We start from the raw sequence: 15568 nt of genomic DNA on the forward strand, positions 1-15568 counted from the left end.
GGAAAGGAGCAGAGGTCCAGTACACCTTGATAGAGAAGCAACTGGCTGCTGTGTCCCACGCCTTGATGGCTATGGAGCCCATCACCAGAACAGCTCTGACCAAGCTAATTACCACCTATCACATCGTGGGGTGGGTGCAAGAGTGAACACAATTGACATGGAGCAGCGTGGCTCTGGTGCCTCACTGGCCAAAGGGGAACATATTTACAGCACTTTAGTGCCCTCTGTACTAGCCCCTTCAGTGGAGAACAATGCTTATTGGGGCCAGTCACATATGCCAGTAGAAAGTAGGAAGAACTTGCTTTGGAGCCATTGGTAGCCAACAGTCCTTACCAGGAGGGAAAGCCCCTATATCTGAAGATGCTTGGTATACAGATGGCTCCAGTTGTAGGTAGCACCCCATGTGGAGGGCTGTGGCTTTCCCTTATAAGATTGAGACAATATGGATGAAGGATGGAGAGGGGAAGAACAGTCAACTGGCTAAATTGTGGGCAGTGCAGCTTGTGATCACCCAGGAGCCTTCACCCATAGTTGTTTACACTGACAGCTTGGCCATCTATTGGGGTTTGACACTGTGGCTACAAACATGGTCCCATACCAACTGGATGGGTGGTCACTGGACTCTCCCACAGGGAGGGGTGTGAAGGTCTTGTATACTAGGCCAGAATGAGATCCCATGCCTGCCAATGTCCTATTGCAGGACTACTCTTATGCATGCCATGCATCCATTCTCTCTGATGGACAATATTAGCCTATGCTGGTGTTATTAAAACATGTATTTTATCACTCTTAAGGTTATTTTCTTCTCTAGTCATTATTGCTAGGACCCCCACCACGTTGTTGAGTTTGTACAGAGCTCTCTACCAGTTCAACTGCTGGCCTCCTGTGAAATGGGTGAGCTATGGAATTAATTTGCATAGGACTTTGAACCTAGCAGGGTCCTCCAAATTGGAGATTATCATGATTTTATTGCTTTTATTGTATGTTATCAATCAGGTTATGATGATCCAGTTTTGTCACATCAGAGCCATTGTGGAAGATAGGGAGTAGATTGTGAGACAAGATTTCTGGAGGGGTGGGCTGTGGGTAGAATTGCAACATTTCCAGAGACTCTCACCTGGCCTTAATCCATCTCCATATCAATAGGTGTTTCTAAGGGGTGGAGAAAAGTAGTCCATCTCCATATCAGTAGGCCTGTACAAGGGGTGTGGGAAGACTGGGCATCTTGGACAGAGAGGGGTTTTTTGGCTTTCTCCAAGCCAGGATCAGGAGAGACATGGGCAAGTGGGAGTAGTGATTTGCTGTAAGCAATAAAAGGGTTTCTCCCACTTTGTTTTTCCCTTTGACTGATTTAGTTTCAAAAGTTTATCTGCCCCCAGTGGGGAACACATTTCCCCCCAGAGTTAACACCAATATATGGAAGCAACCAAAGTGTCCATCAATAGATAAATGGATAGATAACTTGTGATATAAATATACAATGGAATGTTATTCAGCCATAAAAATGTAGCAAACCCTGTCTTTTGTGAAAACATAGATAGATCTTGAGGTTATTATGTTAAATGAAATACGACAGAGAAAGAAAAATGCTGCATGATTTCACTTATGTATGGAAACTACACACAGAAACACACACACACTCATATAAATGTGGGGAGTTGTGGAAAGGGGATTTAGAGGAAGGTGTTCAAAGGACCAAACCTCTAGGTATAAGAAAAATAAATAGTAGGAATAATGTATGACATGATGACTACACTACTGTATGATACATACAAAACAAGAGACTAGATTGTAAGAGTTCTCATCACAAAGAGAATTTCTTTTTTTCTTTTCCCTGTATTGTATCTATATGAGATAATATATGTTACCATATATAATATATACAGCAATCATTTAACAAAATATATATAAATCAAATGATTTTTTTGCATACTTTAATCTCAGTTAAGTATGACAATTGGTATCTCATTAAACAAGAAAAAATGGGAAAAATATCTCACACTCTATGAAAACCTTGTTCAGGGATCCCCACTTTTGTGAAGCCCAAAACATCCTGTACCAAGTGTGAGTGCTCCTACTACCATGGAATTGTCCTCTTATCACTACTCAATAAGATTTGCTGGATTCCTTGTGGACTTTCCCCTATATCAACATTAGGAGTGGTGAAGTAGAGACTTCAATATTTAAACTTTCTTGTCCTTGGATATTCCTCTTTCCACTATGCTTTTCTCTTGGAAGAGAGTTGCTAATTAGAATGGTCAAAATATTGGCAAATTGAATTTTTCCCTAAAAACTCCTTCTATACTTAGTATCTGAGGTATACTAACATTATTAGCCACATTCCATTTATGTTATGATCCATTCCAACCAAATTCCGCTACTGCCTGGAGTTGCTGTGGAAATGAGATTTTGAAGAGAAATTATGTTCTCTGCTGTTCCCTGCATAATCCAGAAGCTCTGCTCTTGCACTGAGGGCCTTTAATGTGGAACTGGCTCAGGCTGGTTAAGGACTCGGTCTCTGAGAAAACAATTGAACTGATGTGAATGCAATTTTGGGAAAAAACTGTGGATGATATATACTGTGACAGTCCACTGCCTCAGTCTGTCGCCACTGAACTGTGGAAGTCTGTTAAAAGACATAACCTGACTAAAAGATGAAAATAATTGATGAAAGAGAAAAAATTTGGATGACAGAGCATAGTGTAATATCCAGGAACTAGAAAATTATGCTGAAAACAAGCACTTATTTTCTTTATTTAACACTGGAAGTACTGGGTGTAAAGGACCTTCATGCAGATCATGTTGCAAGTCATATTGGAAAAGCACAAGGCATTGTCTCTTGCTTGAGAGCAATGCCCTATCATGGTAGCAGAAGGAGGGTGCTCCTTCCTATGGATGTTCGTGTGCTGCATGGTGTATCACAAGAGGATTTTCTATGGAAGAACCAAGATAAAAATGTGAGAGATGTGATCTATGATATTGTTAGCTAGGCACACTTGCACCTAAACCATGCTAGGTCCTTCCACAAAAGTGTTCCTATGAAAGCATTTCCTGCTTCTCTTCAGGCAGTTGCCCTAGAAGACCATTTAAAGAAAATTCAGCAAGTGGATTTTGACATATTCCACCCATCTTTACAGCAGAAGAATATATTACTTCAATTATTTTTGTATATTCAGTCATGGAGAAAAAGATATTAAAATAATTTCATGGCACTGATAAAAAAAACCAAAATGGACAAAAAGTCAGTGACGAATATAGCTTTAAAAATGACAACAAAGATAGATACATCTTTAGGTGGTAAACACCATAATTATGTCAGTCAACAAAAATTTCCAGACTGGGAAAGAAAGGGATTACATAATCAAATAATGTAAAAGCATCCTGTCAAGAAGGATTTCCATAAATAGCAGAGCTGTAGTTTAGAAATGAATGAGAGGTAAAGACATTCCCAAACAAAAGCTGAGGTTGTTCATCACCACTACACCTGCCTTGCAAGAAATGCTGAAGGGAGTTCTCTGAGTTGAAGTAAAATGAATAGAATTATCATAAAATAAGAAGATAGGGTAAAATTCACTGGTAATGGTTAAAATATATTCAAAGAGAGATTCTCTAATGCAGTAAAGATGTTACTTAAAACTTACATTTGCATCTCTAGGTCAAAAGTTAAAAACAAAACCAATAAATGTAACCATAATAAAAAACTCTGTTGGATACAAAACGTTTATAAGCATATAAATATTATAACATCCATTACATTATACATGAGAGGCAGGAGAAGTAAAAGCACAATGATCAGAGGAGTCAAAAAGATGGTGGTGTGAGAAGTGCAGAAACCTTCTCCCAAAATCACACAGAAATATAGAAAATACAACTAATCCTGAAATACTGAAGAACAGACAGCCTACATCTGGTGAAAAGAGAAGACCTCACAGAAAAGGGGAAAGTAGCAAAGCTGTGATCCAGTGGCACCCATGTGCTCCCCCTACCTCAGCCCAAAAGCTGGGAGTAGAGGACTGGAGCAGGGAAAGGGTAGAAGCCCAGGACTGCTGAAAACCCAGCCCTGGAGATCTTCTCCAGGAGCACAAACACACATGACATGGTGCTCTGAAGGCTATTGGGGTTGGAAATCTAAGACAGAAAGAGTACTCAGAAAGACTGAGATTCCAGCTGCTTGTGGAGAACAGTAATGCACTACTGGCTGCCCTGGGACAAAAGAAAGGTGGGCACTTTGAGAGAATTACCAGCAGCAAGAGGGGCACCAAAGGGGCAAAGATTACACAGAGTTTACTGCTCAGGAGAAAGGACATGTTGAGAAAATCTTCCTGACTCTCTCAGATCAGCAGGTTGAGCACTCTTAGGAGCTTCAGATATTCCATTCCCCTGGTTGGCAATGCAGCCGTGATGCACCCCACTGCAGCACACAGCCTGCTGTTCTTTCCTCCCAGCAAGCACCAGTCCTGCACATCTGCTGCCTATGCCATTGCACAAGGCCAGTGGGAGGGTGGCCCTGCCTATGGCAGCTACAGGGGCATAGCAAAGATGCTTTTTCCTGCATGCTCAGCCCATAAGACCTGGCAGTTGGAGACAGGTGTTACAGCCAGAAATTAGGAAAGAGCTTTCCACTGCCAGCAGGGTAGCAGCATCACCTCACCTGTGACCCCTGCCAGTGCGGCAGGTGTTCAGCACCTCAAGTGAGTAGAGCTTCTGGGCACTAGAGGGCGCTTCCTACAAAAATCTATTATCACTTAAGAAACACTAAAAAGAAAATAAAGAGACAGAGGAATTTGATTCAAACAAAATTTCAAGAAGAACAACAGAAAGAAGACTTAGTGAAACTGAATTCACCAATATTCTTGATAAATATTACAAAATAAATGTCATAAACATACCCATAGAGCCAAAGAAAAATATTCAAGATCTTGGGGAGGACTTCAACAAAGAGATAGAAACATTGAGAAATACAGTAACTGAAATGAAATGTAAAATGGAGGGACTTAAACATAGATTAGGTGAGGTAGAGGAGATGTTAAATGAAACAGAAATTAGAAAACAGGAAAACAAAGAAGCTAAGAACATAGAGAAGAAAGGATCTCTTGGAATGAAAGAACAATAAGAAAGCTGTGAGACCAATCCAAACAGAACAATATTTGAATTTTAGGGGTACCAGAAGAAGAAGAGATTTAAATGGATAGAAAGTCTCTTTGAGGAAATAATTGCTGAAAACTTCTCCAATCTAGGGAAGGAAATACTGTCTCAGGTCATGGAAGTGCAGAGATCTCCCAACACAAGGGACCCCAGGAAGACAACACCAGACATGTAATAATTAAAATGGTAAACATCAAGGACAAGGAGAGTATTGAAAACAGTCAGAGAGAGAGAAAGATCACTGATAAAAGGAAACCTAATCAGGCTACCAGCATACATCTAATCAGAAACTTTACAGACCAGAAGGGAGTTGTGTGATATATTTAATGCAATGAAACAGAAGGGCCTTCAACCAAGAATATTCTACCCAGAATGATTATAATTTAAATTGCAAGGAGGGATTAAACAATTTACAGATATTCAAAAGTTGAGGGAATTTAACACCCACAAACTCTGTACATTGTATCTTAAAGGGACTTCACAAGATGGAAATGCTCATAAGGGTAAACAGCGGTCACGAGAGAAAATAAAGCCACAGTAAAGGAAGTAGACCAATTAATTACTAAGCAAATACAAATTTAAATCAACTACTTGCAAATTTAGTCAAGGGATACACAAAGTATACAGAATATAACACCTGATTTAGAAAGAGTAGACAAGAAAGAAAAATAAGAGGAAAATTGTCTTTGAAATGCCATAATAAGTGAGTTAAAGCAGACTGTTTGATAGTAAGGAAGCTGCCACTGAACCATTGGTAACCACAGATATAAAGCCTACAATGGCAATAGGTACATATCTATTAATAATCACCTTAACAATGTAAAGGATTGAATGCAACCATCAAAAGATGAAGAATTACAGAATGGATAAAAATAAGACTTGTCTATATGCTTCCTAAAAGAGGCTCACTTCAAACCCAAGACATAGACAGACTAAAATTGAAGGCATGGAAAAAGTTCATGCAAATAATAGGAAGAAAAAATCAGGAGAAGCAATATTTACATCAGACAAAATAGATTTCTAAACAAGGTAACAAGAGACAAAGAAGGACTTTACATAATGATAAAGTGGTCAGTCCAACAAGAGGATATAATCATTATAAATATCTATTCATCTAAAAGAGAAGCACCTGAATATGTAAAACAAATACAGAATTAAAGGGGGATATAGAATGCAATGCATTCGTTTTAGGAGACTTCACCAAACATTACATTCCAAATGATAGATCAACCAGACAGAAAACAAATAAGGAAACAGAGGCACTGAACCTTGCATTAGAACAGATGGACCTAACACACATATACAGAAGAGTTGACTCAAAAGCATTAGGATACACATTCTTCTCAAATGTACATGGAATTTTTTCCAGAATAGATGAGATACTAGGTGAAAAACTAGCCTCAGCAAATAAAAAAAGGTTGAAACTGTGCCAACCAGCTACTCAGACCACAAAGGTATGAAACTTGAAATAAATTATGCAAAGAAAATAAAAAAGTCCACAAACACATGGAGGCTTAACCACATGCTCCTAAATGATCAATGGATCAGTGACCAAATAAATACATAGGTCAAGCGATACAGGGAGACAAATAAAAACAACTCAATAACCCAAAACCAGTGTGATGCAATGAAGGAAGTTCTAAGAAGAAAATATATTGCAATATAGTTTAACCCAAGAAGGAAGAATACCAAAACAAAAGTCTAAACTCACAATTAATGAAACTAGAAAAAGAAGAACAAATGAGGCCAAACTAAATAGGAGGGTTGACATAATAAAGATAGAGCAGAAATAAATAAAATTGAAAAGAATAAAACAACTGAAAGAATAATGAAACCAAGAGTTTGTTCTTTGGGGAACTAAACAATTGATAAACCCCAACTCAGACTTATCAAGAAAAAAAGAAAGTGTACACACATAAAAAGAATCAGAAATGAGAAAGGAAGAAATCAATACAGACACCCCAGAAATACAAAAAGTTATTAGTGAATACTATGAAAACTTTTATGCTAACAAATTGGATAACCTAGAAGAAATAGACAACTTTCTAGCAAAATATAACCTTCCAAGACTGACCCAGAAGAAGAATATCTAAACAGAACAACCAGCAATTAAATCAAATTTCTAATAAAAAAAACTACCTAAGAACAAAATCCTTGGTCCAGATGGCTTCACCACTGAATTTTATCATACATTCAGATAACACCTAATACCCATCCTCCTTAAAGTTTTACAAAAAAAGTAGAAGAGGAGGAAATACTTCCAAACTCATTCCAGGAGGCCAGCATCTAATATCAAACTCGGCAAAAGACACCACAAAAAGAAAACTACAAACCAATGTCCCTGAAGAACATATATGTAAAAATACTCAACAAAATATTAGCAAACTGAATTAAACATACACTAGAAGGATTGTCATGATCAAGTGATAGTTATTCCAATAATGCAAGGATAGTCCAATATTTGAAAATCCATCAATATCATACACAACATCAACAAAAAGGACAAAAATCAAATGATCATCTCAATAGATGCTAGAAAAGCATTTGACAAAATTCAACATCCATTTATGATAAAAACTGTCAACAAAATGGTTATAGAGGGCAAATACCTCAACATAGTAAATACTGTATATGACAAATGCACAGCCAACATCATACTTAACAGTGAAAAGCTGAAAGCTTTTCCACTAAGATCGGGAACAAGACAAGGATGCTCACTCTCACCATTTTTATTCAACGGAATACTTGGGATATTTGCCATGGCAATCAGACAACACAATGAGATAAAAGGCATCCATATTGGAAAGGAAGAGGTTAAACTGTCAAAGTTTGCAGAAGACATGCTAATTTACATAAAAAACCCTAAGAAATCCACCAAATAACTACTAGAACTAATTAGTAAATTCAGCAAAGTTTCAGGATACAAAATCTATACACAGAAATCTGTAGCATTCCTATATAATAATGATGAACTAGCAGAAAGAGAAATTAGGAAAATATTTATATTTACAATTGCATCAACAAAAATAAACTACCTAAGAATAAACCTAATCAAGGAGTTGAAAGAACTATACCCTGAAAACTATAAGACACTCATGAGAGAAATTAAGGAAGACACCAGAAAATGGGAATATATCTCAAGCTTATGGATAGGAATAATTAATATTGTCAAAATGGTCATTCTGACTAAAGTAATCTACAGAGACAATGTAATCCCTATAAAAATACCAACAGCATTCTTCAACGAAAAAGAACAGTTCTAAAATTCATGTTAAACTACAAAAGACCCTGATAGCAAAAGCAGTCCTGACAAGGAAGAATAAAGGTGGGGGACTATGCTTCCTGACTTCAAGTTCTACTACAAAGCCACAGTAACCAAAACAATTTGATACTGGCACAAGAACAGATCCATTGATCAATGGAATAGAACAGAGTCCAGCCATAAACTCACACGTATATTACCAATTAATATACGATAAAGGAGCCATGGATATACAATGGAGAAATGATAGCCTCTTAAACGAATGTTGTTAGCAATACTAGACAGCTACATGTAAGAGAATGAAACTCGATAATTTTCTATGCACAAATGTCAATTTGAAATGGACCAATGTCATGAATGTAAGTAATGATACTGTAAAGCTCTTAGAAGAAAACATAGGTAAAATTCTCTTGAATATAAACATGAGCAACTTTTCCTGGACACATCTCCTCAGGAAAGGGAAACAAAAGCAAAAATGAACAAATGGGACTACATCAAACTACAAAGCTTCTGTACATCAAAGGGCACCATCAAGTAGAACAAAAAGGCATCCCACAGTATGGGAGAATATATTCATAAATTATTCATCTGATAAGGGGTGTTAAAAATTATATAAAGAACTCATATGCCTTAAAAAGCAAAAAACAATTACTAAATGGTTAGTGGACTCGAAAAGACACTTCCAAAGAAGAAATACAAATGGTCAACAAGCACCTGAAAAGATGCTCGACATCATCAATGACCAGGGAAATGCAAATTAAAACCACAATGAGATATGAACCTAACACCAGTTAGAATGGCCACAATCCAAAAGACAAGAAATAACAAATGTTGTCGAGGATGCAGAGAAATGGGGGTCATCCTACACTGTTGGTGGGAATGTAAATTGATGAAAACATTGTGGAAAGCAGTATAGATATATAATATATAATACAGAAAGTTTTTTGATCACCAATTCTATTTCATTGATAGTAACTGGTCTGTTCAGTTTTGGTTTCTTCCTGGATCAGTTTTGGAAGTTGGTGTTTATCTTGAAAGTTCTCCATTTCTTCCAGATTGTCCAATTTATTGGCATATAATTTTTCATAGTAGTCTCTAATAACTCTTTGTATTTCTATGGTGTCTCCTGTGATTATCTCCTTCTTTTCTGATTTTGTTTATGAATGTACACTCTTTTACTTGAAAGCCTGGCTAGGGGTTTATCAGTTTTGCTTATTTTCTTAAAGAACCAGCTCCTGATTTCATTGATTTTTTTCTATTGTTTTATTCTTCTCTATTTTATTTATTTGTGCTCTGATCTTTACTATCTATCTTCTTCTACTAACATTGGGTTTCATTTGTTCTTCTTTTTCTAATTTCTGTAATTGTGAGTGTATACTATCTGGGATTTGTCTCATTACTTGAGGTAAGCCTGTATTGCTATGTCCTTGTCTATTAGAACTGCCTTTGAAGCATACTACAGATTTTGGGCTGTTGGGTTTTTATTTTTATTTGTCTCAATATATTGCTTGATCTCTGTTCTAATTTGGTCATTGATCCACTTATTATTTAGAAATATATTGTTTAGCCTCCATAAGTTTGTAGGCTTTTTGTTATCTTTGTGTAATTTATTTTTTATTGCATACCATTGTGGTCTGAGAAGCTGCTTGATAAAATTTCAATCTTTTAAATTCTTTGAGGCTCTTTCTGTGGCCTAGTATGTGATCTGTTGTGGAGAATATTCCATGGATGCTTGAGAAAAATGTGTATGCTGTTGCTTTTGGATGGAATGTTCTGTAGATATCTGTTGATACATTATACTGTTCAAACCCTCTGTTTCATTACTTATTTTCTGTCTTGTTGACTTGTCTATTGATGTGGGTGGTGTGTTAAAGTCTCCTATAACAAATGTGTTGCAGTCTATTTCCCCCTTTAATTCTCATGGTATTTGTTTTACAGATTTAGTGCTCCTTTATTGAGTGTATAGATTTTTATAATGGTTACATCCTCTTTTTAGACTGACGCCTTTACCATTATGTAATGTCCTTCTTTGCCTCAGTGGACATAGATATTTTACAACATTTTGACATGTTTTCTTATAGAAACAGTATTCTTTTGATAGAAAGAAAGGATTTTTTCTGATAATTTTTCCATTTTTCATCCTTCTCTTTATAGCAGTTGCATATCTAATATGTTCAGTTCATATTTCTGAACTTTGGGCAGTTGCATCTGGATTTCTGAATAGTGCATTTCCACCTCACAATAATGTATCTGAAATTACATTTGTGTTCCTTATGTGATTTGAACAATATTTTAAGCACTTCCTACACATTGTATATTTGCAATTATTATTTTACTTTTCATAATTTTAATGAAAATAATAAAAAATGAAAAATAGGTAACACAAGGACTTCAGGAAGAGGAAATATGAATTACATGAAATTAATTATTGATACAGAACACATATGTTAATCATGCTAGACTTTCAAAGCCAGTTATATGTAAGCACTAAACTATAATTTAAAATATAAATATCTGTAATTGAAATATAAAAGGAATTTTAAAGACCTTTTAATTTTAAAAACAATAACCTTTTTAATATAAAACTGAACATGTGTTCTATGGAAGCAGAAATTGGCATAAATCAACTATTTAGTATAATCCACATATTGTGAATACTCAGTGTATATGTCTATGTAAATATAGGTGGAGATACATACTAAAGACCTAATATTTAACTTTTATTAATAGAGGTCATTTTGTGGGCAAGTTGTATTTTATAATGGCTCATGGGTAAGACTTCCACTTCAGATAATGAAATAATTCATTTGGTAGCTCAGCATCAGGGATTTCTTAGGAAATCTCTTGGAGATTTTGAGCTTCATGTTGACCTATTTTGTTGATCATGCTCCCTTCTCCACAGTCAGTCTCATGAAAGAAATACTTTTCCCTGAAATAGACCCAGGGGAAATTTATTGAAAATCTGTTGAAATTTCCCAGGTCCCCAAACTACAGCCACCTATGTTGATCTCTCCTGTCTCACCCCTTCCTCTCCTGGGCATACTTGAAAATATGTTGAGACACATCACAGCCTCAGAGCTGCTATCATTCACCTTTTTCTTAGATTTGAAGTGTCTCTACCCTCACTGAATGGATAACTTAGCTTCCCCAGTCCTGAAGTAGCATGAAGACTTCTACTTCCTCCATGACATTAGATGAGAACAAATCTTCCTGGATGAAGAGAATCTACGAAGGCTGGAGAGTTCAAGGCACATGTGAAGTCACTTTAAAAAGGAATAGTCTCTTTTTATCCCAGATTTTCAGAGGTTAATACACCATGACCATGTGAGTAACACTTATCATTTTTTGGGGAAAAATATACTCCTTGTCCATGATAGAAAAAGGATTATATCTCTAACATATGATCCAATTAAATGACTAAGTGTAATACTTTCACCTTTAGGTACACATAAGCTGATCTAAAAACTCTATTTTTTCTAAAATTAATTTTATTGAAAATTTCAAGTGTTTTGTCTCATATACAATTAAGATAAAAATTCTGGTGTTAAATACAGACAGTGTGAGCATAAGGGAAATCAGAGACATATACACATACATGCAGAGCCACATGAACACATATGCACACAAATAGAAAAGTTTAATTAGGAATGTGGTATAGATAAAGTAGTTTTATCAAATTATAATCAACTCATTGGCATATTATAAGTAAATGAAATTTTTTCTACCAAATATTAAAAACTTTAGAGTAAACTAAAATAATAATATCTTCCCTTATATCCTACAAGTACTTGCAGTATTTGGTACTTCTGCCTACAAACATATTCTGGAAAATCATATTCCAAATTAATGGATACAAATAAATTCTGACAATATTTTGAATTTAAATTATGAGAAATTTAGTGTGCATTACAAATTAGTGTTACAATTGAAAATATGTGTTTCTTATTTATGCATAAATTAATCCTGCAGATCATTCTGCAAGCAAAAAGGTGAAATGGTACACAAGGTTTTTTCAATCATGATTGATCAAATATTATAAGCAGTGGTTATCAAAATTATAATACAGAAAAAAATGGATTCCTTTTTCATTATCCATTTGTCCTTGGCTCTGTGTAACATATAAGATTTGGAGACAAACTCACTCTTCCAGTAATCCCTTACAAATTATCTTCCAAATGTATTCACATTGTATTTTGTAAATCTGTGTTTTACAATATCTCCTTTATAGAACTATACTTTATCCTTGTCAGAAAATGGGCAATTGTGAGGTCATTATACTTAATAAATTATGTTATTGCATAGAATTATAACACAGTAACTAAAACACATTGCTTTTATATATAGATAACCCAGCATCTCAATATGTCACCAAGATAGATGTCAGGTTCACAAACACGACAACAGATATTTCACTTTTCAACCCTCAGGTTCCCTGGATCAGGGAGTGCCAGACAGCAGTAAACCAGATGAAGTGGGAGTAGCCAAGCCTGGGAACATTCCAGCCCATTATCTTTGGCAAATTCTGCATCAACAGGTGAGTTTCAAGCCTTCAGATATAGTACAGGGTTTTCTAAGGCACAATGGCTACACTGACTTGTCATACTGGGAAACTGAGTTACATTTTTTGATTTGTACAAACATGGAATACAGGTTTAGTTGGATTTGGAAATCCACAAATATACTCAGGGTGTATCAGAGATGTTTCCAGTCCTAACTATGTGGAGTTCATCCATAGAATGAGTCCATTTGTATTTGTTCACAGTTCACTAAACAATTTAGAGGTAAGGAAGAATTAGCTGTATTACATATCTGAGAACTAAAGCAGAGAAATTAAACAAAGCCAAACTATGTGTTTCAACAATCAGTAGTGGCATTTTGATCATGACTAGATCAGGAGAAAGGATATTTTTTTTGACTACTAGAATTTTTTTTTAGAATTTTAATCATTCTATTTTAGACAGAAAGTTTCCCACAGGCTAGGAAATAGCTGAAACCTTAGGTGGTGGAACATTGCCATATAGACCCAGGCTGAAGTAAGCAAATAATCTGGGAAGAAATTATTCTGAAAATGTATAAATATTATGTAATCGATAATACATGCTTATTTAAAAGTCCTAGTAGAGTTTTGACAAGGCTCTGAGACAATATCCTCCTGCTTCTCCCCCTCACTCACCAATGTTTAAGTGCATCAGCTGCACATGAATATACACAACCTTTCGAACCAGTGAGAATGGCAGGAACTATTGAGATAAAGAATTTGGAAGTGATAAAATGGCCTGGTATTATTTTCCAATTAATGTTGAGCTAATAAAACTAAACTTTTTATTGTTTTCTAAGCTAAATCTATTCCATACTTCTGGCCAGGAATTCTCTATGCAGGGTGTCTTTGCAGAAAACAGGCAGTCACAAAAGTCAAAGAAACCACTGTCCAGTCATATTTGTGCCATTTACTGGTTATGCCAATTGACACTGGGACACAGCAAGTGTGCTGCCAACCTCTCCATGTCTTACTTCTTCAGCTATGAGATTATAATCATATTGGGACTTCCCTTTCTTGCTTGATGTGCAGATTAAAATTATTAATGAATGACAACTTCAATATCATCAACAGTTCAATATTGATTACTATTGCCATTACCAAGTCTTTTTAATTGAAATATTGTTGATATACATTCTTATTTTGGTTTCAAACATATGACACAGTTGTTCAACACATACCCATATTATTAAATCCTCAACCCCTCTAGTGCAGTTACTATCTGTCAGTGTAGAAAGATGTTACAGAACCATTGACTCTGTTCCTTCCCCATGCTGCTCTTCCTTCCTGATGACCAACTTACATTATAATTGAAATTTTGTACCTCTTTATCTCCTTCACCTATTTCATTCATCACCTTAACACCTTCCCCATGGTAATCAGTAGTCACCTCTCAGTGTCTATGAGTCTACCACTATTTTGATCCTTTTTTTTGTTTTGTGTCTAGATTCCACATATAAGTATAATTATATGGTATTTATATTTTTCCACCTGGCTTATTTCAGTTATCATAATACACTCTAGTTCTGACCATGTTGCTGCAAATGGCAGGATGTCTTCATTTTTTGTGGCTGAATTATATTCCATTATGTATATGTACCACCTCTTCTAATCCATTCATCAACTAATGGACATATTGCTTCCAAATATTGGCTGTTGCAAATAGTGCAACAATAAACAGGGGTGCATATATTTTCTTGAATCAGGAATTTTGTTTTCTTCATGTAAATTCCTAGGAGTAGAATTACTGGGTCAAATGATATTTCTATTTTTAGTTTTTTGAGGTACCTCCATACTGTTTTTCACAGTGGTTGCACCAATTTACATTCCCACTAACATTACAGGAGAGTTCCCATTTCTCAGCATCCTTACCAGCATTTGTTATTTGTCTTTTGGATAGTGGCCATCCTAACTGGTTGAGGTGATCTATCATTGTTTTAATTTGAATTTCCATGATGAATAGCAATGTGGAGCATCTTTTCATGTACCTGTTGGCCATGGGTATTTCTTCTTTGTAGAACTTTTCAGGTCTTCCACCCATTTTTTAATCAGGTTATTTGTTTTCTGGACATTGAGGCATATGAGTTCTTTGCATATTCTGGATGTTAATCCTTTATCAAATAAGTCATTTATGAATATATTCTCCCATACTGTTGCATTTCTTTTTGTTCTGTTGATGGTGATCTTTGCTGTACTAAAGCATTTTAGTTTGACATAGCCTCACTTGTTCAGTTTTATTTTGTTTCCTTTTACAAAAATTTTCAAAAACTTTCAAGCATATATAGTAATTCAGTGCCTAGAACAGTCTTGCTAGAAAATGAATGAAACACTTACACAGTGTTAAAGTAACTTGACAAATGTCCACAGTTATTAGGAACATGAAGAATGCACACATCCAAAACTTTTGGTTTTAGCAGCCTTGCTGTTAACCACTACAGTGAACTTTGAGACATAATACAAAGTAAATAAACTTTATCAAATATTTTAATATAATTGTTTTGTATAGTATCTGCTGATACATATTGAATTACCTTTTTCCAAATAATATATACTTACAATGCCCATGCCACTTAATAAATTTCTATTGGACTCCACATTATAATCTCTTGCTAGCTAGTTGTAAC

General features: G+C 35.5%; 1 pseudogene; it reads left to right on the forward strand.

The window, feature by feature from the left end:
- The first annotated feature begins 2426 nt into the window (after positions 1-2426).
- LOC118933431 (NADH dehydrogenase (ubiquinone) complex I, assembly factor 6-like) lies at positions 2427-3200 on the forward strand (annotated as a pseudogene).
- The last annotated feature ends 12368 nt before the right edge of the window (positions 3201-15568 follow it).

The sequence above is a fragment of the Manis pentadactyla genome, chromosome 13, assembly GCF_030020395.1.
Source record: "Manis pentadactyla isolate mManPen7 chromosome 13, mManPen7.hap1, whole genome shotgun sequence".
Lineage (NCBI taxonomy): Eukaryota > Metazoa > Chordata > Mammalia > Pholidota > Manidae > Manis > Manis pentadactyla.